The 27,129-nt window shown below is 40.7% G+C and overlaps 1 pseudogene; it reads right to left on the reverse strand.

Annotated features, from left to right (window-relative positions):
• The window catches only part of LOC125304797, a 66,850-nt pseudogene extending 46,433 nt beyond the window's left edge, over positions 1 to 20,417 (reverse strand).
• Positions 20,418 to 27,129: the final 6,712 nt, after the last annotated feature.

The following is a 27,129-nucleotide window of genomic DNA, read 5'->3' on the forward strand; positions in this document are numbered from 1 at the left end:
CAATGGGAAGGCATCCAAGAATCAAATATTACAGTACCCACCAAAAATATACTTTCTTTGTTTGACCAGGAAACTATTTAGGCTAAAGGCCATATGACGACACTGGTGCAGCTTGTATAAAGCAGAGGCCTAGTGTTTGTAGGATAGAGTCTAAAAGACAATATTGTGACTATTAATTTTGAACGTTTTGAAAGCATACATATATTTTTTTCCGACAGCTGACATGGAACGTTATTAACCGGTTCTGGAACAATATTTTTTTGTTCTAACCGGTTCGGGAACGTCAATTTTAGGGTGGGAACCAAAACCGGAAACGTTAAAATACTGTTTCTGTTCAGAACGAACCAATTGACAAAAAAATCTGGTTCAAAGCCCTGGCTATTAACACCTTCCACCTAACCCCGGTGAGTGGGGGTCGCTATAATGCGTGTGAAATAGCACCATTGAGTAGCCTATGCGACATACATACATCTGTCCTCTGTCAAATACAGTTGCATGTAGCTCTGAACAAAACCGTTCAAGAGTTATTTAAGGAGAAGTCGAACGTGTTTTGTTTCATTCGTCCCTCCTGGCTTATGTAAACTTCCCACAACTTCAATATTTGACAACATATCATGAATGGTATTTCAAGTATGTGTTATTTTAGATAGATTGCTGCTGGGCTATATGTCTTGGTTCATGTCTGTTAACAACTCATTGCCGTCAAGCGCGTATCTCGCGGTTGCATCCATTACAAACAAACATGCAATGTAAACGTCTGGGATTGGGGAGAGCACTAAATGCTCTACTGAATAAGCACGAAGTCAAACCTTTAAATGAAAAACACTCTTTAATAATCAAAAAAATAAACCGCTAATGAAGTAAACTTGTGACCGTCAAAAATCGTTTATCGCCTGTAACTCCGTGATAACAGCACAGGAAAGCATTTGGCTGAGCAACAGAGGTTAATATGCTCTATATTTTGTCCAAATGATGCCTGTCTTTTTTTAAACTAAATGATGACAAAACAGAGGTACTTCTGGTTGGACCAAAACTAAAGCGAGATATTATTCTTAGTAATCTGGGGAACTTGGCGCACCAGGTCAAACCAAAAGTAACAAGCCTCGGTGTCATCTTAGATGCAGAGTTAAGTTTTAAGCCCCATATCAGTAAACTTACTCAGACAGCCTATTTCCACTTGAGAAACATTGTCAAAGTGCGGCCCTTTTTAACTCAACAAGATGCAGAAAAACTAATTCACGCCTTTATCACTAGCAGGTTAGACTACTGCAATGCACTTTTCACTGGTCTTCCCAAAAAAACATCTAAAGAAACTGGCACTCATACAGAACTCTGCGGCTAGACTTTTAACTAAGACTAAGAAGAGAGAACACATCACCCCTGTGTTGGCTGAACTGCACTGGCTCCCTATTTCCTATGGAATTGATTTTAAGGTTATGTTAATTACTTACAAAGCTCTGAATGGCATAGCACCTTCATATATCTCTGAGCTTTTAATATCTTATCAACCACAAAGGAAATTTAGATAATCCAATTCTAATCTTTTAATCGCATTCCAAAGTGCTCCACAAACAAAGTGGAGAAGCTGCTTTTATCCATTATGCCCCCCAAACTATGGAACACCCTGCCTCTGTACATCAAGCAGGCGAGTTCAGTAAATATTTTTTTTAAGATCTGAAAAATATACCTGTACAGGAAAGCTTTTAGTTAACTCAGCTTATCCTGTAGACTACTTTTTTCAGATTATTCTACATCTGCTACTATTGAGGGGCTTGAGCCAGCCAGAAGCAGATGGGCTCCCCTATTAAGTCAGGTTCTGCTCAAGGTTTCTTCCTGAATATGGGAGTTTTTCCTTGCCACAGTTGCCATATGGCGTGCTTGTGGGGGTAAGAGGGTTAAGGCTGCCAGTCTTATGACGCCATTTTCTATATTTTGATTTGTTGCTGAGTGGATCATAAACAGCCCCAGCAATGAAGAAAAGTGATTGATAATGACTGACTGACTATTATTGTGTTACATGCTTCAAATGTAAAGCACTTTGAGCTGCATTCTGTGTATGAAAGGTGCTATACAAATAAAGCTTATTATTATTATTATTATTATTATTGTCTATCATCGTTGCACTCGGAGAAAACCGGAATGTTTCATTCGTCCTGCGTTTCTTCTACGGCTGTAAATGGGATTCACTCGCAGTTAACCAAATATTTCTTTATTAGGGCAGGGCAGGCATATTTCTGGCTAATAAATTATTTCTAAACCAGTCTGCTAAAGTCTGTAGTGAAGTCTGTGTAGGGTTTTCCAGGCTCCATTTCTTTTTACGAGACCCCCTGCTCAAGAGCCATCTGCCGGTTGTTTGGGTTGTTGCAGCGTCGTTGCAGCGTCACTGGAAAAATACAAATTAAAGTCGCGTGATCCCGTGTGATGTCACGCGTGCACCGGCGAGGGAAGCTGGCCAATTTGAAGTAATGCACAATGTATATGCGGTTTGAGACACAGCCAAAAACATTTTCAGGAAACAGGAAGTGAGCTCATATCTCTGCAAAGCATGAGACATGGGCCCTTTCCGAAACTAGATACTTCGCCCTCTCCTTATGGTGCTATCCATTTGGCTCGGACTGCCCGGGTTGTACGCACGAACGTGACGTGACGTGAGGCCATCTACACTATGTCGGATACAAATGTATCCAACACACTTTCGTTACGATTCGCCCTCCCTTCCACATTAGACCATCGGATCAGCGTATCCAAAAAGGAGCAATTTGGATCCGCTGGAGACCCCGAACTCATTTTGCTCCATAGCCACATTGGACGAATGTGGACTGTGTGTCTATAGTGTGTTGCGGAACCATCTGAAAACAGATGAGGTACAAGCCCATGTTCCCTTCCCTGATTCGTTGTGCTCGTTTCAGGTGATGATGGCCATGCTGCTTTGTTTTCGTGAGAAGTAGGCTACATTTATTCATTTGACAGCCATACAGTGAATGGCAACGGATTATATGCAATTTAAAAACGCTAAGCTATTATATAGCCTAACTGTGTAGGCTATGTGACAAGCTATGTTCTATGATGTCCATCACAGAAGGCTATTTTATTCGTTTGTCGTTAGTCGACAAATCTACCTGGCATTCTGTGTATGCCTATTCCACTGCAATAGCGACCAATAAGCGCATGTAAAGAAGTAACTACAAACGTATCTAAATGGCTAAGTTGATTTCGTTGTTGTTTTTTATACAATCCTTGAAAAAACTCATGTAGCCTGCTGGAAACCGTGCCTGTTGACATGCAGACAAGCACCTACGACGGAGTGGGAGCAATAACTTCTGACACTAATTTTCGTGCAGCACGGTCACATGAAATTCGCAATCAACCCAATTATACAGATTATAATACTATGCAATAGCCTAACTGACTGGGGTAGGCATTGTATACATGTATACTACATTGTATACTGCCAAGTCGCAACATGCTCACTGAGAAGCTAACTTTAAACATAGCCTAATTGTTAGTGTTCGTTTGTCGTTCGTCGACAAATACCTGTAATGTGAATTATTATAAAGTAGCATGATGTCTTTTGCACCCAGGCAGTAGCCTAAACTTCGCAAACATCCCATTTCCCTCAGTTTTCAGATTTTATCTGATGGTCATTTATTCCCTTCACTTATTGACTATGCGTTTGTCATGATTTTCAAGTTTGTGGACGCAGATCAGATTTGATCCGGAACTCCGTATCGAATCTGATTCGGTATAGTGTAGGAGGGGCCAGCACTTTTAGCGTTCCTGTTTGTCTTTGTGGGAAAGAACATGGACGCCACCAGGGCAGCAGCTGTCTCGGTAGTGCTAGGGGCTTGCCTAGAACACAAGAGCAAGTTTGTGGCTCATCTAAACAAGCTACGGGATGATTTACACCCTGATGATAATTTACAACCCAGAAACAGCGAAGGAATAACCAGACCTGCATAGTGCTTCTTTAAGAACAAGAACGGAAGAAGGGAGACAGGTTTGTAGTTCTTTTAAAAGAAGAAGGAACTATTCCAGAACTGAGTGAAGTATTAAACACATGTGTGACCGCCAGCAGAAGAGCAGTGCGATAGACTGCAGAAGAGTAGACAGGACAGGATCCAAAGGGCATGTTGTTGGACGTCTTCGCTAAAGCAGTAGAGAAACCTTTTCTTCATCAAGAGGACTTTGCTCAAGCAGTAGAGAAACCTTTTCTTCATCATGAGGAGAGAAAGAGTCCAATGATGCCACCATGTTAACACAAGGCAAAGCCCTCTGTAAAGGCTTATCAAACTGGGATCTTATTTAAGCAACTTTGTGTAGTAGTGAAGTAGATGATGACGGTAGTGTAGGATTGAGCAGAGACTTGAAAGTAGAAATCTTGCTCTAATAGAATGCCTTTTGCAAGTGTGGATGCAAAAGAAGATAACAAAGACTGGTAGTTACTGAGATAATTGGCATCTCTGGATTTACACCATTTCCTCTCAGCACCTCATTTCAGTACTGAACATATACTGTTTGTGAGCCATGATAGAGTTATAATAATGTGCCCGGCACAGCCAATCGAAATTGGTGACGAAGCTGCCAAACAGGAAGTGACTTCAGCCAAATTTTTGGTTGACTTGAAACTTGCCATGAGTGCCATGTGTCCACATACCTTCCCACAGGCCCACCCAGCTGAGTTTCCCTTGTTGTTGTGTCCAATGGTGATCTTCTGTACACTACGACCAGATTTGGAGCCTCAACAATGAACTTGTCTTCACCTCCCCTCTCAAAGTTATCTTTATCTTTACTGTCCAGCCTACGATCACCTAAACGTATAAACATGCACAAATATTACTACATACATACATACATACATACATATACATGACATACTTACACACTGTACATCATACACACACATACTGTAAATAAATACTCTGTATAAATACAATAGGTTGCATTATTTAAAAAAAATAATAAAAAATATAAAAAAATAAAATAAAATAAAACACATGCACACACCTGAGTCTCCTTTCACTCCAAAGATGATGAGAAACACATCAGCATCTGTTCCGCTGCCCTTAATATCTGGTGTAGACACACTCACCATGTATCTGTTCACTGCAAAAAAGAACATGTTTGCACTCAAATACACACAAATAATGTGTAGCCTACAAACAACACATCCAAACTGAATATTGTATTATGTGGACATAAAACATATTTAGATATCCTCCAGGGGTGACCTGTACAGTAGTTGGATGAAGTGAAGTAAATGCCCATCCAAATTTTAAACGAAAACAACAAAAGATAAACTGAAACATAGACATATGGCCTGCACACACAGTCTGCACACTGTTTGCCATTTCCTTGTGTAATCTATTTGTCAGCGGTTCATTTTTATAAATTATAGGTTTGGACCATTTAATTTATGTCATCAACAGATCCATGATTCATGGAAATGTTGTGTACACTAGATTTACAGTATGCTTATTTTCCCTCATCTTCATGGACACCACAATGATCCCTCGTATTTTTCCTTGTAATTATGTATTACTAACTAACACAATGTTTAAAGCCATAAACAACCGTAAATTGGGACAAAACTAAAGGTAACTTTAGCCTTTATAGCGCTGTATAAAGTTGTCCAAATGAATAGGTCGTTATTAGGCGTTGTTGTGAAGATATTGCATGTGGATGTTGTATATAGGCTACTTTTTAGATGACCAACACACAAACAAAACCGGGAAACGGACAAATAGTATCAATGCTTTGATTGTTTCAGTGCGTGCTCAGGGGTGTCAGTAGATGGGTGTGCATATATTCATACATTCCTGCAGGCGCCCCTGTGGCCATGCATGCGCCCTTTAAATAGCATTTGAATAACCGGGTCATTCTACGAAACCGGTGCTTTTTGCGTCCGGTCCATTTCATGAGCTCTCAACAATGTAAAAATGTGTCAAAATGTATTTCAGAGGATCAAACCTGTTAATTTAAGTGTTATGAATTACATGATGCATATTTCAATGTCATTGTAAATATAAATCCTACACTTTTTAGTCATCTTTAAAAAAGGACATGGCCAACATCTCCATGTCCGGAAAGTCACATATGGAATTCGCATCTAATATATTAATTAAAAAAAATCATTTAATTCATTTAATTCCGCCACTGACTTTAGACTAGGTTTTTCCTGGTCAGTGTTTTCTGAGTCTGCAAAATAGCACCAGGGAATGTTTGCTCCGGAACACGCTTCCTCTTTTCGCTGAACAGCCCCCCAGGAGCGCAAATTCATTTCCTAATTTAACAACCTGCGTCTGTGGAGGGAAAATTCCGCTGTGCGTTCAATGCAAAATAGGAATGATACAAGTGCCAGTGTATAAAGTCAATAGCGCTACATGCAAGATAGAGCCCATAGTGTCTAGCCTATAACATCAAATAAATCGATTGTCATCGGATGTTGTATGGTATGCACGTCCTTAGTGGCATATTTGCACACACAACACTGTTAAAGCGCCTGGCTTTTGGAGAGGCGGAGCTCCACCTGTAAGATAGATTCTGTCATATCCTTACACGAAACCTGCACATAACCTGCTGCCGACCAGGTTTCGTTGGCAGCATAAGACACCATGGTGATACAAGTGACACTAAAACAGAGCCACTTTCATAAGCATACCCTGGCTTAGAGCGCAACATGCCATGACACTAATCGAGTAGTATAGCCCCTAGGAAGGGAATGGACAAATTAACTTGTCGTGTCTGCAGCAGCCTCAAGTGGTCCAGACACACCCAAGATAACTAGCCAACCAATCGTTGGTAACTAGGTGGAATGAGGGAGAGAATATCATTTCAGTATTGAATAATTGTACTCAATTTTTTATTGTATTGGTAGGTAACAACGTATATGAGGTATTGTAACAATACAGATACCATCAGAAAACGGAGGAATAACAACTAGACTGCATTTCCAGCGGGAACTGCGAAAGTGTGCTTGCCATGGTCCGGTCACCAACGTGAGCAGACAGTGGCATATGCAATGCTGAACCTGGCTTGATCCAAGATTGAAGTGCCTTTCATTGGAGCAGTGGCAATATCTCAAAAGCTCTAGGAGAGGGCTATTCAACTATTGGCTTGTGGGGTGAATGCGGTTTGTTGGATTTTACCTATGGCCTGTCTTAGAATTTAGCTTCTAATGACTAAGATCAAATCAATAAAATAAAACGACAGCAGTGATTGGCTGCAAAAATAAATAATGTCACGCTCATGCGTCTTAAACTGTGCTATCAGGTAACCTACAGAAGAATTTAAATTATGAAATATGACCAAGGCATTAAAATGCTAAATGCTGCTTGTTTGTCAGGATACTTTTCACTGATTTATTTTAAAAATATGAGCTATGAGTGTGAATGTTATATATTCCATCCCCTAATTCTGTTTTACTGGTTTATTTGACAAATAATCTATATGGATTTGCTCTATAAAGACCTTATGTCTGTTTGGGATTGTTTTGAGAGCCTATTGATGTATCTCAGAATAAAGGAATGTCCACAACATCAACATTTTGCGTGTGTGAATGTATTTTACTTAACTCATTAAATGTAGCTGGATACTCATGAATGTAAATAAAGGGTGAAAACATTCAACTTGACAATTAAATACGAAAAAAATAACAGAACATTACATAAAATTACGAACAATACATAAAAACAAACAAAAACATGATGCCATGTCTCTAGGGTGTTGTCAAAAACTGTATTCATGTCTGCACCAATAATCAGGTGGTACTCATCTAAAGTTAACAACTCTTTTGTAATGTTCTGAAAAAAATGCACAGGCAAAGATGGCTAGGGCATAAATACTAATAAAGGCTACTTTCCTTCTTTCAATGGAGGTACAACAGAATGCTAGCCTTCCTGAAGCATCTGAGCTTACTTTAATTATGTTTATAGTCAGATTACGTCTCATTAACACAGCTACTCCCTTGCTACTGCCATCCTATGAGGCAGCTACCATTATATCTCCTGTTTTGTAGTCTTAAGCCTAGACTATTTAATTGTATTGCCTTGTTATGCGCGGGGTGTGCCAACTTTTTATGAGATAGAGAGACCCCTTTAAAGACAAAAAGATAATTTGAACCCTGTTCTCAACCTATCTTCCATCTCGGTGACTTTCTTTCTATTCTGAGACTACCCAGCTCTGTGAGACAGTGATTGGTATCTTTTTTAGTCTGACGAGGCACTCCTTGCATTGTATCGACTTTAGCCGAGCGTTGATGTCGCTATTCAATGATCTCAGTAACGTTCCGTTTTCAGCTATTTGACTTTCAACCGTAGTTAGTGCTCTAGCCAAAGTCTCACTCAGTATTTCGGTTACAAGGTCTTGTAGTGTCTCCCTCTCCGCCTCTACTGTCTGCTTGATTAGCAAGGAGATTTCCTCCGGGAGTAAACTAGCTAGTGAGGTTCCTGAGCTAAGGCTAGCTTTGAAACGCTTGCCCGAGTGTTGTTTTGCAGGCGAACTTGCACTTCTCTTTGATGCCATTTCACGGTACTAGTATTCAAAACTATCCAATATGTTAAATGAGCAACTTTGTTGCAGGAAACAAGCAGTTAAGCTGCCAATTAAAGGGCTTTTGGTAGGAGCTCAGTGTGAGGCGACCAGGAAGTCTCACCGGAAGTCTAGTCTAGAATCCTATTTTGGTAGAAATTTTGGACTGAGCAATCAACCTCTTTCGAGTTTCTTTGTTGTTGTTTTCGTATTTACTTGTTTGTCTCCTCGGCCTTCTATCTGCTTCTGTTGTTCTGATTGTTTCTTTCTATCTGCTTCTGTTGTTTTGATTGTTTCTTTCTATCTGCTTCTGTTGTTCTGATTGTTTCTTTCTATCTGCTTCTGTTGTTCTGATTGTTTCTGTTAATGTTTGAACGATGCGCGACGCATGAGGAACACCTCCTATTTTGTTGACTACAGGTTAAATTAAAAAATTATAATTACAATCTGTTCATATTTTCAGAAAAAATAATATTCTACAATATCTTTTAATATTTTTACAAATTATTACAATGGATAAAACCTACTTACACTTGAAAAAAGGTTCTCACCAAATCTCACCAAAACAAGACATTTATAAGCTGTGCACGTGCAAGTGTGCGATGTTCATGTGTCAAGTCACATTGAGTGACCGCATGGATGTCCCTGTAACCTGCAACCTGGGATTAACAAAGCTTTTGTGTCCTAAGGTATGTGGCCATGCATGTGTGTGGAGATGGGAAGACAGGTAAACTTATCCTAGCTAACTGTTGGCTTATGTACTTTCAGTCCTCCATTAGCTCTTGCAGTAACTTTTTCATTATCATTATCTTATACTTTCAAAGATGACTGAATGCTCAAGTTTGGTATGAAAGCAATCTGCTGTATGAATGTTTGGAGTGTTAAATAGGTGTACAGTATTTGTAAGGAATGTGTTGAAGACAATAAGACATTTGAAATCTAGACATGTCTGTGTAAATGCACAATAGCATAAGGATATATGGTGTAGGTACAGTATTTATGACTGCTGGTTGTGTTGTGGTGTGAATGCTGTGTTGTGGCATACGTTTGGGCACATCCATAGGGTTGAGAGTGCCCAGCAGATCTCTGAAGATGAGTGTGTCTCCTAGCTCCCGGCTCAGCCAGTTGGTACAGGAGAAGAAGAAGCGCAGATGTGGTCGACTCACTTCCGTCAACATCACACGGTCCAGGTACCAGCCCGCATTCATACCTGTGTTGTCATGCTCAATTCTGACACACACACACACACACACACACACACACACACACACACACACACAAACAAAGACATGGATACAAAAATACACATTTACACAATATAATATACAGTACCCTCCAGAATTATTAGCACCTCTGCTAAAGTTGACTAAAAACCAGTATAAAAAATAATCTGTTGGTTTATTGTAATCTCACAATGAAAAGAATTAGGAAAAATCCAACCTTGAAGGAAAGTAAATTTATTTTGAGAAAAAGGAAAATCTCATAAAGAAATAACTATTTTTAACAAATGCATTGCTCACAATTATTGGCACCCCTGCTTGTAATACTTTCTTAAAGCAACACCAAAGAACTTTTCCTCTGTCGCACGCATGCTAATTGTTTATCCAGCACTGGCTTTGCAAATAACGATGTCAGACAAGGTAGAATATGTTGCATGATTTTATGAAAGTACGATGTATTGCGACATCAGATGCAAGTCAAATTTGTAGTTTCTTATGTCTCATTCCATCGAACTACAGAACCACTACTCTGGCAAACTTACATAGTGCGGTTATAGCCGATAGAGGGCCGCAAAGCGAATGCAGAAGTGCCATTCACCCTGTTACGAGTTGATTAACCACTGAAACGATTTTGGAAACATTATTTTAAGGTACAAAACTCTTTGGTGTTGCTTTAAGCCTCCCTTTGTCAATAAAACAGCTTGAAATATTCTCCTGTGACACCACATAAAGTTGGAGAATACAAAGCAAGGGATTTAAGACCGTTCATCTTCACAAAATCTCCCTAGATCGTCCAGATTCCCACACTTGTGCATTCTCCTCTTTGACTCACCCCACTGTTTTTCTATGGAGTTTATATCAGGGGACTGATATGGCAATGTCTGAAGCTTGATTTTGTGTTCAGCAAACCATATTTGTTTTGATCTGGACGTTTGTTTTGGTTTATTAACCTGATGAATGATCCAGTCATGACTAACTTTTAGTGTCTTGGCAGAGATTGACAGATTTCCTTTGAAAATGTTCAGGTTTTTCTTGGTGTTCATGATACCATGTACCTTAATTAGGTTCCCACGGCATTGGGGAATAGAAACAGCCACCCAATTAGGCATGGGGTTCTTTTCAGTATAGTCATTCTTCTATATATGCCAAACACACCTAACGTGTTTCTAGCCAAAGAGCGCAATTTTCATTTCATCTGACAATAGACCATACTTCCAGACAAAGTCACTGTACCATTCAGTAACTTCTGCCGTTTTCATTGGTAATTAAATGACTGGACAGGCTTTTACTTGGCATGCCCTATTAATAATCTATTAACAGTGAGGTCACTTTTGAAGATTTTTTGGGGGAAGATGATACCTTTGGGTACGTTCAGACTAAGCGTCTTTTTTGCAGCTGCCAGCGTCCATTTTACATTATAATCCAGTGTTGTAGTACTCGAGTCCGAGTCATGAGCTAAATTTAGAGACTCGTGACTTGACTTGGACTTGAGCACTGAATGACTCGAACTTGGACTAGGACTCGTACATTCAGACCATTCAGACTCAGAAATTGAGACAAGGAGCCGACTTTTTTTTGCAATGTCATTAGGCTATTATATGTCATTAGAATATTATTTGGTATATGATTTTAATATCTAAATTATTCTCAGTATTAATATTAGTGCAATGGAATGTTACTGCTTCATGTCATAGGCCTACATCACACATCACGCCATGTTTCTACAATAACGGACGTTAACTTTAACGGCGCCAAATGCCTGGAGACATGAATGCCTCGAAGGTTGTTTGTTTTGTTTTTGCATAACTTCTTTTGTCAGAAAAAGACGCTTAGTCTGAACGTACCCTAAGTCTGTAACTCTCCAACAGTGGTTCCTATGGAATTGTTTGCCTATCTTACCATCTTCCATACTGTACGTAGGGGCAAGATAACTATGGGTCTTTGTCCAAGCATGTTTGTCACATTTCCAGATGATTAGAACTTTCAACAAAGTACCTAGTTTTCATAGACATTCTCTGACTTACGAATGTCAACACACTTTCTTGTTATTTAAATTTAGTGTATTCTCTTGTCTTTCCGATGTTGAAAAATGACTACAGGATTTAGCCTCTGTGTGACTTTATTTTCATACCATAGTGAAAAAGAAAGTCATGAACTACTTCTGAAAGTTTACAGACACTCTGATTAACTTAAATAAATTGAAATTAGACAGGAAAATGCTTCCGGTTTTGTATATAAGATTTTTCAGGGGTGCCAATAATTGTGAGCAGCGTGTTTTCATTGAAAATATTTATTTTTTTATGAGATTTTCCCTTTTCTCGAAAAAAATGTGCTTTCCTTCAAGGTTGGATTTTTCGTATTTTTTTTTTATTGTGAGATTACAATAAAACACCAACAGAATATTTTTTTTTACCATTTTTTAATCAACTTTAGCAGAGGTGCCAATAATTCTGGAGGGTACTGTACATACAGTAATGAATTGTATCGTCTACTGTACATATGCATGTTTTTCAAGCACTAGTGATGTTTTTGTGTATGGCCTTGTCCAGGCATCCACATCCACATACGTGTGTGTGTGTTAGAGAGAGAGAGTACCTTAGCTTCTGTATAGTCCCCACATTGTGTGTCTTTATTCGAAATACATTGGTTTTATTTCTATCGAATGCCAACGCATTTCTGCAGGGAAGAAACAAAACCCACATGAGAGACTGAGCCAGATATTCTGTCTGTTCTCATGTTTGGTTCTAAATTAAGACATGGTGTCACATCATCATTAGTCAATATAAACAACTCCCAGCCAAGTAATCTATCTATTTGTATGCATATTTTATTGTGTTTGTCCAGGCATGTGTGCAGATGCATGTGTGTGGCTTTTCTGTTTCTATGTGTGTGTGCAATTTCATGCTGTACTACCAAATAGTGCAGCTTTTTCTGGCTCTAGATCCAACACAAAGGCATCTTCACAACCAAAATGCAAAAAGTCATTTGAATCCTTAAATTTCCTTTTTCAAAACATAAACTCAAATACATTATGCAGATACATGTATATGTCTTATCTTGTTCATGTATTCACAGTTTCAAACAAACATTCTGACACATTTTCAAAACAAGGGGCGGGATTTGGTAGATGTGATTTCCTGTATTCTGGTGCATTTTTGGGATGGCCAGCTGGATAAGGGCAATACCCAAATTTGTTCAGATTCATAGCCTTTTGCTTTTTGACTTATTGAGGCGGTGACTTCACGCAACTACTTGGGCTTCAGGGCCCCTTTAGTAGGCTCATTCAGTAATCCATCCCTCCTCACATGCCAAAAATATTTTGGGGCTCCCCTCTAGACTTCTGGCCCCCTGGGCTTGGTAAACCCCTGTATTAATATAGTTGTTATTTACACCAAACCAGTCACCTTTTAACCTTAGAGGGTACTAAAATCACAGATTTATTTCAAACTTTCATATTCAAAGTGAAGCAGTAAGTGTGGTTTACTGAAGTTGAATTGAAAAATAACAAAAATACAACAGCATTTGTAAACAAATATATCAGTTTAATGACTTGTTTTTCAACAGATCTTTGAACAAATCTGCAATTGTGCATTGAATAAGCAGTCTTCAACTACAAAATAAAACCAAAATAGAAAAACATTCATATAATCAAAAATAAAATGTTCCAAAAATAGATACTTATTCCTACTTCGTTCCTCGCTTTTAGGCGCCTGTAACTCTGCAGTGGACGAGCCTGCAATGATATGATAAAATAAATGAATAAATAAATAAAAAGCTGTTAAATGTGTCATGTCATATTAACAGGCTACTGTATGTAACCATTTGCCATCAAGAAACACCTCACCTGCTGCATCATCAGCTGTGGAGGCAGACACTTGATGAAACATCAAGGGCAGGTAGAGTTAGTTGTGCCCCAAAGTACTTCAACAGTGTTCCTGAAAAAACAAAATAACATTGCATAAGTGCATAGTTGATCGAGCTGAATGAGTTTATTTTGCCATCATTACATACACTCATCAACAAGCAATTCCACATCTAACAATTCATATGGCAAATGATGAGGCATAATATAATTGCAGTATGATGAACATGTAACATGGTGATCTACTGCAACCTAAATATTAGGGTAGCACCGTCACTCGCCACCATATTAATCAAATTTCAGTCTATTTTCATCACAGAAGTCTCCCCACCCAACATGATATATTTTCACATAAAGACCAATACCATCTCTCACCAAAGATCTGAGAGCAGAGCGCACATAGTGTTCCATCTTTGCCTATGAAGCTGGAACGTTAAAGCCCAGAGTCGCGCTAGTCAGTGGGTAGGGACTGGGAGCCTGGGCTTAGCCTGTTGGTGCTATCTAGACTTACAGCTATGTCACATTATAAAATAGTAATAAACTATCAACACTTTCAGGTGCAAAATCAGAAACAATCCCCTTTTTGTAAATTTGCCTTCATTCACGTTTTCATGTAGCTAGTGCTAATGTCCTCCAGCTAGCTAACTTTAGTTTACAACATAAGCCCACTTACAGCTAGTACATAGGGTACAAGCTTGATTGAACATCTTAAACACTCCCAATATCCTTGACATCTGAAATACACCTACATAAATGTATATTAATGGAAGACATTGCACTGTTGATGGTGGGGATTTAGCTCTGGAGATGGCTTATTATCATGACAGCTATACCTCAAGTGAGCACAAAACATCCTGTAAATAATCATGCAAACATACCTTTATCTTGCTCTTTTTTCTCCTCCTCTGTCCTTTTCTTCTTTCTCTTTTCGGCACCAGAAGGATACAGTACGTCCTATTTTGTGACATGCCTTAACATTACCGTCTCCGACTTTTGAACTTGATGCAGTGTCTATGTGCACGAATTGTCTATGCACGCGAGGCGTCATATGTGCATGACTCAAACGCTGGCAGACACAGTAGCACTAGCAGTAGGCAGGAATATTGATCATGAAATCAGACTTTTCTTGTCTTCAGTTATTCATTCATTTATGTCACTTGTTTAAGTTAATTATGTAAAAAAAAAAGCTCGACTGGGGGCCCTTATGCCTGGGTTGGCCTACTTGGCTGTGGTCCATTAAAATCATAATGGTTTACCTCATCATTGTAATTGATTCCAGACCGTGAATGTGTCTGTGTGTAAGGTATCATATGGCATATAACATCACATAACGCCCCTTTGTTGGCTGCCTTGTGTTATATGATATAACATCACTTATTACATGGCTCTTCACAAGAGAAGTAGAACGCTCCATTGGCTTGAATGGGATTTATCAAAGTTCTACGTTAAAATATATTAATGTAATTACCGCTGTCAATGGCAACGGTTTTGTGCTTCTGATTAATGTCTTTCATATCACTAGCAAGGACTGGAACTTCATTCAAAAGTGAAAGCAGACGGTTGATCAGCTGTGTTCTAAAGAATGTTAGATTCAAGTTCAGCAGCGTGTGTTGTTGCGAACTATTTGTTTCTCAGCAAATGCCAAGATGAACGGTAACAAATAGGCTAGGCTATGTAGGCTAAAGTCATATTGTGGGGAGTTTATTATTTCGTTTTGGCAAGTAGCCGTGTAATAAGCGGGATAATGTATAGAACGCCGGTCATTACTGGGAAAATGAGTCCCTTCAGGGCGGAACAAGACCGCTCCGCTGCGCGTCGGGGCCGGTTCGCCCTGTCCCAGTAATGTATAGAACGCCCAGTAATGACCGGCGTTCTATACATTATCCCTTACATAACGCCTCACAATGGCTGCCTTGCACTACTCCACTTGCACTACTCCACTTGTACACTTGCACACTTTGCAACTTGTTGTTGTTGTCCTGAAAACACTTCTGAACACACTTCTGCTGCTCTTACATAACTTGCACCACTATGCCACTTGCATACTTCGGTCAAACAGAACTACCTCAGCCATTTATAGGCCTGACTTTCGCACTATTATATTGACTGTCTACTGTATGCACAATTGCACATTTTCAACTCAAATTTTGCTGCTCTTATTTTCTTCATTGTATGTGCCTTCTTATTTTTACTTTTTATATTGTTTACTTGAATGTTATGTTTGTCTGTGGACCTAATTGGTAAAATATGTCTTGTCTCCACCGTGGGATAGTGGGAAACGTAATTTCGATCTCTTTGTATGTCTTGACATGTGAAGAAATTGACAATAAAGCAGACTTTGACTTTGACTTTGACTTTGTTGGTGGCTAATCATGTCATGTTGTAGATAACCCTGTTAAATAAGCATGTTTTCATACTATGTGTTTTATACTTTAGTTTGTTTATGCAAAGTAATGTTAAAACTTGTAAAAAGGACAAAGGACTTTTATTGAGCACTTCACTTTAAAAGGGACTTTTATTTTGACATGATCCTACCATGCACTCCTACGGAAGGAAGCTGCCTATGTCAGAACAACAGTACTGTGAAGCTTAATGGAATGTGAAGCTGGAACGGAATGCATGTTAAGATATTTTGTAGTTTAAAGAAAAGTTTGCTCCTTTACTGAAGAGTTGACAAGCTCTTACGGTGTTTGCAGGTGTTTACAAGTGTTTAAAGAGTTTAGGAAAGTTATTAGTCTACGTATTACGTTGTTACACGGCTTTACTCAACTTCTGTGTAGGCTAATAAACCAAAGTGAACTTCGTGCAACATCAGTCTTCGAGCCATCTTTCAGTAGAGGTAGCTACACATGTGACATTTGATCCGTACTACCGAGTGGATGTCCAGCATTTCACTGTATGGAAGTATGTAGCCCAGCATTTTTATGGTAAGCTTGATGTTTTGTTTGTCACATTTTATGCCATGTTTTGATTTAACATTCAGTTCTCCTGTTATGGATATGTGTGTGTGTGTGTATGTGTGTGTCTTTGTTCAAACATCTATGCCTATGTAAGCAGTGCCATGGTTAAATGTGGCTGTCCTTGCATACAGTATCATACTCAGAAGACAGAGAGACATGCAGTGTCTCAGGATTTGTGTATGTGTCTGTGTGTAAATGGAATAGTGTTTCTGCATGTTTGTGTGTGTGTTTGTGTGTGTAAGAGAGAGAGAGAGAAAGTCTGTGTGTTGGTATGTAAATGTACATTCATGTACATTCATACATGCTTATGTGTGTGTGTGTAATACTTTAGTGGGGCACCTCTTTTCAGTGCTGGAGAGGAGAAGGCAATGGGAGGGGGGTATTAATCAAAGATTAACATCACTATGGCAACAATTGTTATGCCAGAGTATTCGTTCCAGATTCAATCAGTAGAGTGTGTGTGTGTGTGTGTGTGTGTGGTATTCATCAGCTTTCAAGTATCTCTCCAATGCAACAATTTGTTCCAAATAGTCTGTATTAAATTTCAGTATAACTGAGACATGTCCCTCTTATTCTGTGGGATGAATTCTCCCCGGCCTCTTTGGACAGGAGGGAGTGCGTGTGAGCATGTCTCATAAATATTCATGGTTCTTGATTGACACTTCTCTCTCTTATCGCCTCCATAAGACACAGGGATGAAAAACTAGTTGTGGAGGAGTACAACAATGCAGTTATATAAGCAGAAATAGGCTATATACGGCCACCTGCGTACTGAATTTATGGTGCTTTCGATGCCTAACTACTAGATATTCATCATCCGTCATAATCTCAGTAGAATCATATTTTCCTCTGTTATCCAACTTCATTCATTCATGAAACTGGAAATCCGTCCGGTTTTCATCTTCTGTACATTCTGTTTACATTATAACTTAGTGCAGTCTCAGCAGGCTAACTAGAATATGCTTCAACTTATATTTATTTCGAAATGTTCTGCACTCAATATGGATATTTGATATAATATGACTGACAGACAAATATAAAAGTTTGCTTTTACACGGCTTAGGATACGTCAAGCACTGTCTACCGCCACATTAAAATCAACGCGCCGCTTCTGCCGGAAATAGAAAAACGGATTTCTGAATACTGAGGTGTCATGGCGACGGCCATTGTTGGCTGAAGAATATCGTGGATATGCAAGGCCTTAAGAAGAAGTATCACATTACATCTAGTTCTTAATGAACCTTCTTTGTTTCTTTCTTAATGAGCCTCCATTTGTGTGATATTTATAAAAGGAGACCTGCCTGATGAAAAAAGCTTGAATCCCGTTATAAGACTAAACCAGTGAAGAGTAGCCATACACTCCTTCCTCTTTAAACTATTAAACGACGTTTCGGCAGACTGACTTAATCAGGATAACCCCAATGTGAGCAATTTGCCAACACATTAGGCATTTGTTTAAGAATATGTATATCAATCTCTGTTTGAGTGTGTGTTCTCTTAGGGTTTTTTCCTATTTTGTTTTTATCCTAGAGTGTCATAACTAGACCATAAATGTCATGGGTGATACCATTCCCCGACAGCTCTCACAATTTAGAATGCCTAACAGCATATACATGTATAACAGCAAAAGCAGTCTTGTATCTGAGACTGATTGGAGCTAAGGATGTTCCTGAGTCAGTCTGTTATCTGGGTGTGTCCACCGTATTTTTATGTACATGGATTGGTTGTAACTTAGAACAGCCATGTAGTTCAATGACCTAACTACTTCCCAAGAGTTGTTAATAAGTTCAGTAGAAAATCTATAGAAGAAAGGGATTATTGGACCTTTTGGTGAAATTGATGCTACAGGGCTCACCTGCCACACCACCACTAGTAACTCCTGGCATAGTGAATGTCTGAAAAAGCATGAATATTTTAGAATGACTCCTACAATATGTGTAATATAATATATGAGCTCATTTCACTGGAATCACCAATTACTGGAGCTATATCACAAGTTTGGAATATGTATCTATTTATCATATGAAAATAGGATACGTTTCTACAGACACCATGAAAAGATAAGGTATGCCTACCCTAATATTCTAAAGGACTGAATATTTATGTTGATCTAGAAGAATGTTTGTCAAAGCCATATTCCACCTTTGGGTCATTTAACAATTTATTCATTGAACTAGTTGTTTGCCAATTAATGATTAACCACTAGTATATCATCCAAATACCAAAAAAGAACATACTCATTGACACTATTACATGAATCAATGAATAGACATCCAGTGGACAAAAGAAGGACTTTTATGGATGGATAGTGTGTAAAACAAACTTACTTGTTGGCCAGGTGAACTTTGGGAGTGACACCGTATTCTCCAAAGAGGGTGACAAACACGTTAGCATCAGTCCCTCCTCCTTTCACGTCACCTGTTACTGTCACTACCTCATAAACTAGGCACAGAGAGAAAGACTAGTCAGAGCCAGTCAGAGAGCATGAATAAGCGGTTTCAGCTGCCTGGTAAACTGATGCACAGAAATGTGAAAACATTGAATCAAGTACCCCCTTGTGAGTAAGATGTTATCAAGGAGGAATAGTGCTTTAACTAAATTTCATCAAGGGAGTTAGAAAATCTTTGCAAAACATCCAGTGTAAAGCAGCTAACATTTTACTGAAGCAAGCAACTAGAACTTACTGGCTCCCACTAGTTTGCTAACATCCTGCACCCTAAAACTATCAACTGAGATGGACAGAGACATTCAGCTACATCACTGAATGACAGATGTCTTCTTTTGAAGGTTGACAATTGTATGCCCACAGAATGGTAAATAGACCCCTCTCATGTGTGTTTTAGTGGTGGTTGGGTTTCCCCTCTGTAGAAGTGCCTCCTTAGTAAAGTGCAATTCACTATGGGATTCCATTCACTTAAGTATAGTGAATTAATTCCAACTTCACCCCTCCACTTAAGATTACACTAAGTGGCCTGAATTGGAAACGATTAGCTAAATCTATGCCTATCACTGTTCCTCACAAATTTGGCATCTCACATCTACACACTTATTGTCATATGGAACTTGACCAGTCTTCCCAACTTTGGCACAGCAGACCACTAAATAAGGTTTGTCCAATTGGATCAAATCCCAGAAGTAATTAAGTGAAATGAATCTTCTACTATGGTTCTATCTTGTGTTGAAGAGCCTCAATAACAAGGATTTTCCCTAAGCCCCCTAAATCAATCATTTAACGCGTTTGTGGCTGAAATTAATGGTTTCTAAAATGGCTGCCTCTTGAAATGACTCTTGGTGAAGCTGATCTACAGCTCACATCAAGCCTAAAATACTGATACCGTTCAGAGTAATGAAAATACTAACCCTCCAGATAACCACTTCTGAATGCAACTGCAGTTCAGTCTACTCTGTTTCATATAATTTAAGCATTTTAACAGCAAGTTGAGGGGGAGGCTTGCTCTTCTCAGCCATTCGTAGCCACCCAGGGTCATGAGCCAATCAAAATCAGCATGCGTTAAGCAGTGTCCAGACTTTTGAATATGATTTCCTAGGGTAGCAAGTTCTTCAAAAAAGGGATATTTTTTTCCTCAGTAAGGTAAAACTGATTTTTGATTGTTTCTGTAATCACAAATTCAATGCCACTCTTACACACTTTCAGACATCATTGGAGCATCAGCCGCACCATGTTGTACTTCATCTCCTTACCTTTCTTGCGGTAATACTCCTCCTCATAGTCATCTGAGGACTCCGACTGGTAGTTGAGAAGTTGGTTGTGGTAGGTCTCATAATAATCTGAGAGCTTTACTTGTGTTCTTTCCCTTCTTTCCCTTTTTGTCCTCATCGCTGTCTGATCCCTTCTTCCCCTTCTTGCCTTTCCCCTTCTTTCCCCTTCTTTTTTCCTCTGAGGCCTTCTTCTTTTTTTTTTTGTCCTTTGAGCCCATTTTCTCCCTTTCTTTTTTCCCTGTGCAGGCGCTTTTCTTCTTTTTCCTTTTCTCCTCTTTCACTCCCTCGTTCCCATCTTCCTCCTCAACTGTTTTGTCCTTTTTCTTTTCTTTTCGTTTGGGCTCATTGTTGTTCTCCTCATCCTCGAGCTCTACGTCTTCCCCTTCATCCTCCTCTTCTTCTTTTTTCTTTTTCTTTGCTTTTTTCTTCTTTTCCTCACTCTCGTCCTTCTTTTTCTTTTTCTCCGGGTGGCTCTTGCTCGTGCCCCTGTCCGTCTCCCCGTCTGAGGTGTGGGTAACTGCCTTGCTCTTTCCTTTCGCCTTCGTCTCCTTCTCTTTCAATTCGTCACCTGGCTCTTCGGTTTCCTCCAAACTGGGCCGTTTTTTCTCTTTTGTGGGCATCTTTTATTTATTCCATCTGTGTGTGTGTGTGCGGTTTAAGTGTTTCCTCGCCTCTGTAGGTACACACACACTGGGACGGCCCGGGCTCCTCGGGCGGAGGCAGGCACACCCAGCTGGCGGGCGGCGCCTCCTCACATGGCGAAGGGAGGAGGAGGGGGCTCATGAAAAATTACTGCCGCCGCGTCATGTGACCCAGGGAGAAAGCTGGGGAGAGGAGTTGCCCTCGCCACATTCCATTATTCATAGTGACAGGATCGCTTTACGCACACACACACACACACGCACACAGACGACACACACACACATGCACACACCTTACCTTTTGAGCACACACTCAAACTCATTCTCACACCATATCGCCTATAGCGTAGTCACATGTTTTGGCATAAGTCATTCTTATTACCATAACACCACTGGACTGACTGTCAAGACAACTGGGTATACATGTTCACACTCCTGTCCAACCAATTGGATGTCTGTGCCTGTCTGTCAATGAGAAGAGCAAGAGCATCACCTTCAACATTACAATACAGTGCACATCTTCAACATCACCCCCAATATGCTACATACACAGGACAGAGGCCTTTACATCATCCCCCCACCAAATCATTAGCCCATGCCAATTCATCCCATTGACCAGGATTCGAGGCCACTGCCTCTTCTACCTTTATCCTCTTAATGTGGCATTTGCCAGCAGCACCGTCCACCTAAACCACTGGCAGCCACCACCACCCCACTACTGTTTCTCTCCTCTCTCCTCCTCCGCCTCTGTCACTGAACCTCTGACCTCAGCCAGTCCACAGCCAGTAAAAGGCAAGAGTCCCAACTACACAAATGTGACTCACTCATTAGGGCTGAGAGACATGGAGGTCTAAGCAAGGTAACGTTGGTATGGATAAAATGGAATGTAAGAGCAAATCTCTTACAGAGAGAGAGGACAAACGAGCCTCTAATCAAGGCATTCAACACATCATCTCACTGTGCCACTTGTGTCAGATTTGTGGGTGCCGTGTCAGCTTTCCATCAGTGGCACTGCGGCCGTTTAGCAGTCATCACTCTCTGTTGCAATGTCTTTACAAGCGACTGGAAGACAGCTGGGAATTATGCCAGTTAATGCTATTCCTCCCACTACAAAAATATAGACTTTTTTGGGAAGATTGCTGAATGTTTCTCTGTGGGTGTTTATGTGTGGTTTCATCTCAGCTCCCTGGTTCCCGTTTGACTGAAACATCAGACATGGCACAGCAGCTCTGTGTGGGCACTGTGTCAGTTTTATATCTATCTATCTATCTATCTACCTGTGCACACACCTTGGAAACTAGATGATAATGATGTTGGTAGTTGTGAATAGTAGCAACCAAAGTCTGAAGCACCATCATCACAGAAGCTAGCTACTAGTGTTTCTTACTGCGTCTTCTGCTGTGTAACGTAGTTATCTTTGATCTTTTCACAACAGCGACACCTCTGTTCAGGAGAATATTGCAACTAGCGTCGCAACCACCACGCGCGAGTATAAATAGGCATGTTCGACTTGAGGCAGATCTGTGCAGATCTGACTTGATGTGATGCATGCTGGGTTGAACACAATGCATACTGGGATGGACGCAATGCTTGCTGGTTAGAAATTCTGTCCGACTTCTGTCAGCCGGGGAGGGACTTACCACCGTGACACCATGTCACATGACCTTAAAATATCAGCGGAGTCTTAGCCTGCAGACAGATCTTGCAGTTGCCTTCCACGAGCTGCATGAGCTAAAACACGCCCTCATGACGTCAGTTCAAAGACGTGATAGGGCCATTTGGGAGGAATGTCCTCATGACAATTTTGACGGGAGTCTCATGGTGCTTCCTTATGTTGGAATATACGAAAATAAACAGAAATCGAAGGGATACCGTCTTATACGTGATTCCTGCAACAATTCTAGGCTAGCCTACTGAAAACGTTTGGATATTCTGTTATTTTCTGCTACTGGTTAAATAGATGGACACACATATAGGGAAAACTATAGGGAAAACACTTGATATTGAATGTATGCGCTACAAAGCAGGCCTGTTAACTGTACAGTATGACAACAATGGTTTATTTAAACTACATCATAAGAATTTATCCTGTCAGTCATCATGCTCATTTTAATGAGTAAGAATGAAAGTTCTGCTGTATTTATTGCCAACAAAATTCCGCGATATCTTCCGCGATGTCTCCTGCGAGTCACGTCAGGCAGACTGTAGCCTGTTTGTCCGTGATGAGCTGCCCTCTGTTGTAGCTCCTCCCGGCTAGCCTCTGAAGATCACGTTTACGTAGAAAGCCAGACCAAGTCAGATCTGCCTCAAGTCGAATAAGCCTATTGTCTAATAAGGGGAGAACTGCCACTCTCGGAAAACTTCCGGTTTCTGAACTGGTTGCAGTTCCTTCTGTGGTTCCACATGAGGGCGCACGTCCACGAGTGCAGAATGCATGGGGGTCTATGGTAGCCTGGTCCTTACCGCCTGTGACTACGTTTCTCTTCGTCATACAGTCTGGAACAAAGTAATAATAATCTGTCTCCGTAATGGGCGGATGCTTATTTTGAGGTTTAAAATCATTGGAGATCCCTTAACCAATCAGCAACGTTTGGTAATGACGTATGCTGTGCGCCCATGGAGGTATTATATATAACTGGAGAGAGTGACTAAGTCCCGCCCTCCATACAAATGAATGTTGGAGGCTAGGCTAGTAAATCCGGCCAATTCATAGTCAACGCCATCTTGAACACTGGGGTTCGGATCTAGCCAGTCGTCTCTGACCATGCGCCAAGTTACAAAGCTGAAAATGACGCATGGACCAACGTCGATTTTTATTGGATATTCTGTAAAGAAATTAGATCCTCCAGTAAGAGGGTGGCGATAATGCACATAAAGTCCTTGCCTCATAATAAGAAGAAGAAAAAGTTGCTCGGGAGCGCGCATGGAGTCCGAGTGGAGTCGCCCTGAAGCGCAACTTAATTTCATTGGATAACATAGCGGCTCTAACTAAGAGCGGTCTGCCTGCTGTCCTGCTGCAAATATGCATTCGAACATGACGTGAAATATCCGTAGTCGAACTATAAATAAACTATTCGGTTTTTAGTGCCAAGTGTAGCGCATTTTTACAGTCTATGATCTCATCTCATAGCGGGTGCTCTAAACGTATTCTAGCGTTGGCCCATGACCAAATCAAGCCAATAATAGCCAGTAGCCACAATAATGACTGGAGCCAGAGCCCTCAATAGCCACCCTGTTTTGAAAATAATATTGAAGATATTCAATATTATTGAAGATAGAATTGAAGATAACGCACAGAGCGGTCAGCCTGAAGCGGACAATTCGTCCCCAACTCATCTAAAATGTGTCTTTACTTTGAGTTGTACACGCCAGATGGTGAAGTAACCGTTAAAGAGAATGTTGTCTGCGGACTCAGCAAAAAAACAGTTTACTTGTGCATCCATGACATCCAATCTTCGCGCTCACCTGTGGAGTTACCATCCAAATGAGGCAGCAGTGTCAGAGGCACAGTAGGCGGCCAGAGCATCGCCAGGTGTCCAACATCATATGATGGCATACTTTCCGTAAATCCTAAATTATGTCAGGCATCTGCTATTTACTTAGGCTGCGCAAAGGTATTTATTTGAGGTAGGCTTATTCGAGGCAGACCTTTTCTACATTATTGTGAGACATGCGTTTTGTTTGGAGCGGCATACCAGGCTATCAAAGCATGAGCGATTTTCGGTTTTGGTATGAGATTTAATTTACTTTTGACTTTTATTATATAGTTAAATGTTGAGACTGATGGGCATTTAGATCTAGAGGGTATTTGATGATCACTGTAAAGTTTAGCGTGTAGTTGAAAAAGTGTTGGAATTTCCAGCTGTTTATTCTTGAGACAAGGCCTTTCCTTCATTCATTGAGCGTGCGCTGTGCTCTAATGGAAACCTTATTGCATAGCGAAGTAGCCTAAATTGAGTTTTTAATTATGCATGGTTTACTTTTATTAAATTAAGTAGGCTGGAATGCCTCGTGGCAATAATTGTGTTTTAATGTAGTAGCCTAGTGCTTCAGCCTCTGGCAAGCTCAAAGGGCTATAAGTTGAGAACAGCGTGTTGGAGACCCATGGTGTAGCGAGACAGGTTTTATGCAGCTGTTGTGTAATTTATTGTCTTTAATCATGTTTAGGCTATGTTTGTTCGGGACAAACAACAACTAAACAAGATCAATACAATTTTCTTTATTTGTCATATGATGGATAAACAACCACAATATGCACGTCTTCTCATAGGCTCCTCAAAGAAATCACACTGTTTGGCTGTAGCCGCCCGGATAGGTACCGCCCACCAACATGTCAGCATGACAGCTCGTGCCCACCACGGTTTTCGTGCATGGAGCTGGTTCCAAATGCTCAATGCAGCTCAATATTTGAATGCAAATATTGCAATATTTCAATGCAATGCTCAAGATTTGAAAATGGCGTATGCTAACATGCCGAAGCTAATCTGCACGCTCTTGACCCCCTGTGTGCGCCGGAGTTCAGGCGTTTACGCTTCCCACTTCTGCTTCAGGCTCTTACGCTTCCCACTTCTGCTCTCAGTAGTAAACAGACCGCTGGCTAGTATGCAGGCTACCTGACCACCAGGGCAGTCTCTTAAGTAGTGGATATATCTCTAACTTGCGCCAGCCACAGACCGAGAGTTGTATACCAAAGCGTCCGTCGCCGAGATTATATCAGCTCTTGTCACCGCGCCAGTTTTCCCTCTTATCTCTTCTGCCCGCTTATCAGGCGATTGTTGTTCTCGCGGCCGGTGACTTCCGTTGGACTTACTTCGTTCTCCGCGGGCTGTTCAGACTACACTCTCGGATAAGTTGGATTGTACTGACGACCTACGTGTTATTTAACCTGGAGCTTGCTCAGTTAAACTAGTTGTTCGGCATAAAACAACGCAGGCTAGCCTCTGTCAAACACAAACACGGAGCGGTTTACCTCGAGCCCAGCTCGGTAACCGCTCGTCCCAGTCAAGCACAATCACAGCAGCCTTGCCTTGAGCTCCGCTCGGTAACCGGCTAGCTCACGTCAAGAAGACACACCGCCTCGCCTTGAGCCCCGCTCGGTAGGGTAGCTAGTAGCTAACATTCCATTCCTTAAGTAGGCCTATGCCGCATTGATTTTGTTAAGGTAATTGAGAAAAATGAGAGTAGGGGGGAGAATAACGAGCAGCAAATGTTTATTTGAAAACATGATAAGTAGTGATGCATGTAGTACACTTGTGCATTTAGGTTTAGCTATCACCATCTGATAAATCAAACTTTTCCCAAAGCCAGTTGGAAGGAGAGTTATAAGACGTCCTTGCCATTTATAAAATTGACAAGACAAGCCTCTTGTTCCTGCTTTAATTGCGTGATGCCCTCGAGAGTTGAGACAACTTTGCGGATAGTTTCTAGCGTCTCTTCCTCCATCGCCATTGTTGCTATGCTGTTGAACTACAAGCTTGGCTGGACTACAAGCAACTTCGGCAGGCAAGTTCTGTGTCATCACTCAACTGTTAAGCTGATTAGGCGTGGCCTTACCGCCTTGAGCCGTATACTGTGGGTTGGGCCAGACTACGTGCGAGGCTGAAATCAAATTTTGGCCGGAAGTTCGTAGGATGGTAACACCAGGCTAGGTCTATGGAGCTGTACCCCTCAAAATCCACTTTTCTCGGGATATAATTTTTTTTCCAAGTCATTTGAATATTGTATTCGAAAGGGGAGGCAAAGAAAATACACTTGGTTGAGTATTATATTTTTAAAGTCACTTAATTGTTCTAAAAGCCTTTCAAAGCGTGTCAATGGCGTCACTCATTAGCACAATGCTAGCGTGTTATGGGCAACAACGACCCAACCTGTAAGAAATCAAAAGGACATAAGTACTCGTTCATTCAACTTTTGTCCTATAACCCATGTTGAAGTTATACAAACTACAATCAAATCTGAGATTTGTCAACGACAATCAGGTGAAAGAGACAAATTTAGCCGTCTAGCTCCATTGACTCCCATTCATTCTGCACTCATGGCGATCGCCCCCAGTGGAAATCTGGTGGAACTGCAACCACAATTCGGTACAATGGGACTTAATACGGAGTGGCCAGGCTCTCCGTAGACGGGCTCTGGTAGAACGCTTTAAGTGCGCCACATACTCGACGCACCCGACCTGTAGCGCGACAATGTGACGTCAC

Source organism: Alosa alosa, chromosome 12, assembly GCF_017589495.1.
Source record: "Alosa alosa isolate M-15738 ecotype Scorff River chromosome 12, AALO_Geno_1.1, whole genome shotgun sequence".
Lineage (NCBI taxonomy): Eukaryota > Metazoa > Chordata > Actinopteri > Clupeiformes > Clupeidae > Alosa > Alosa alosa.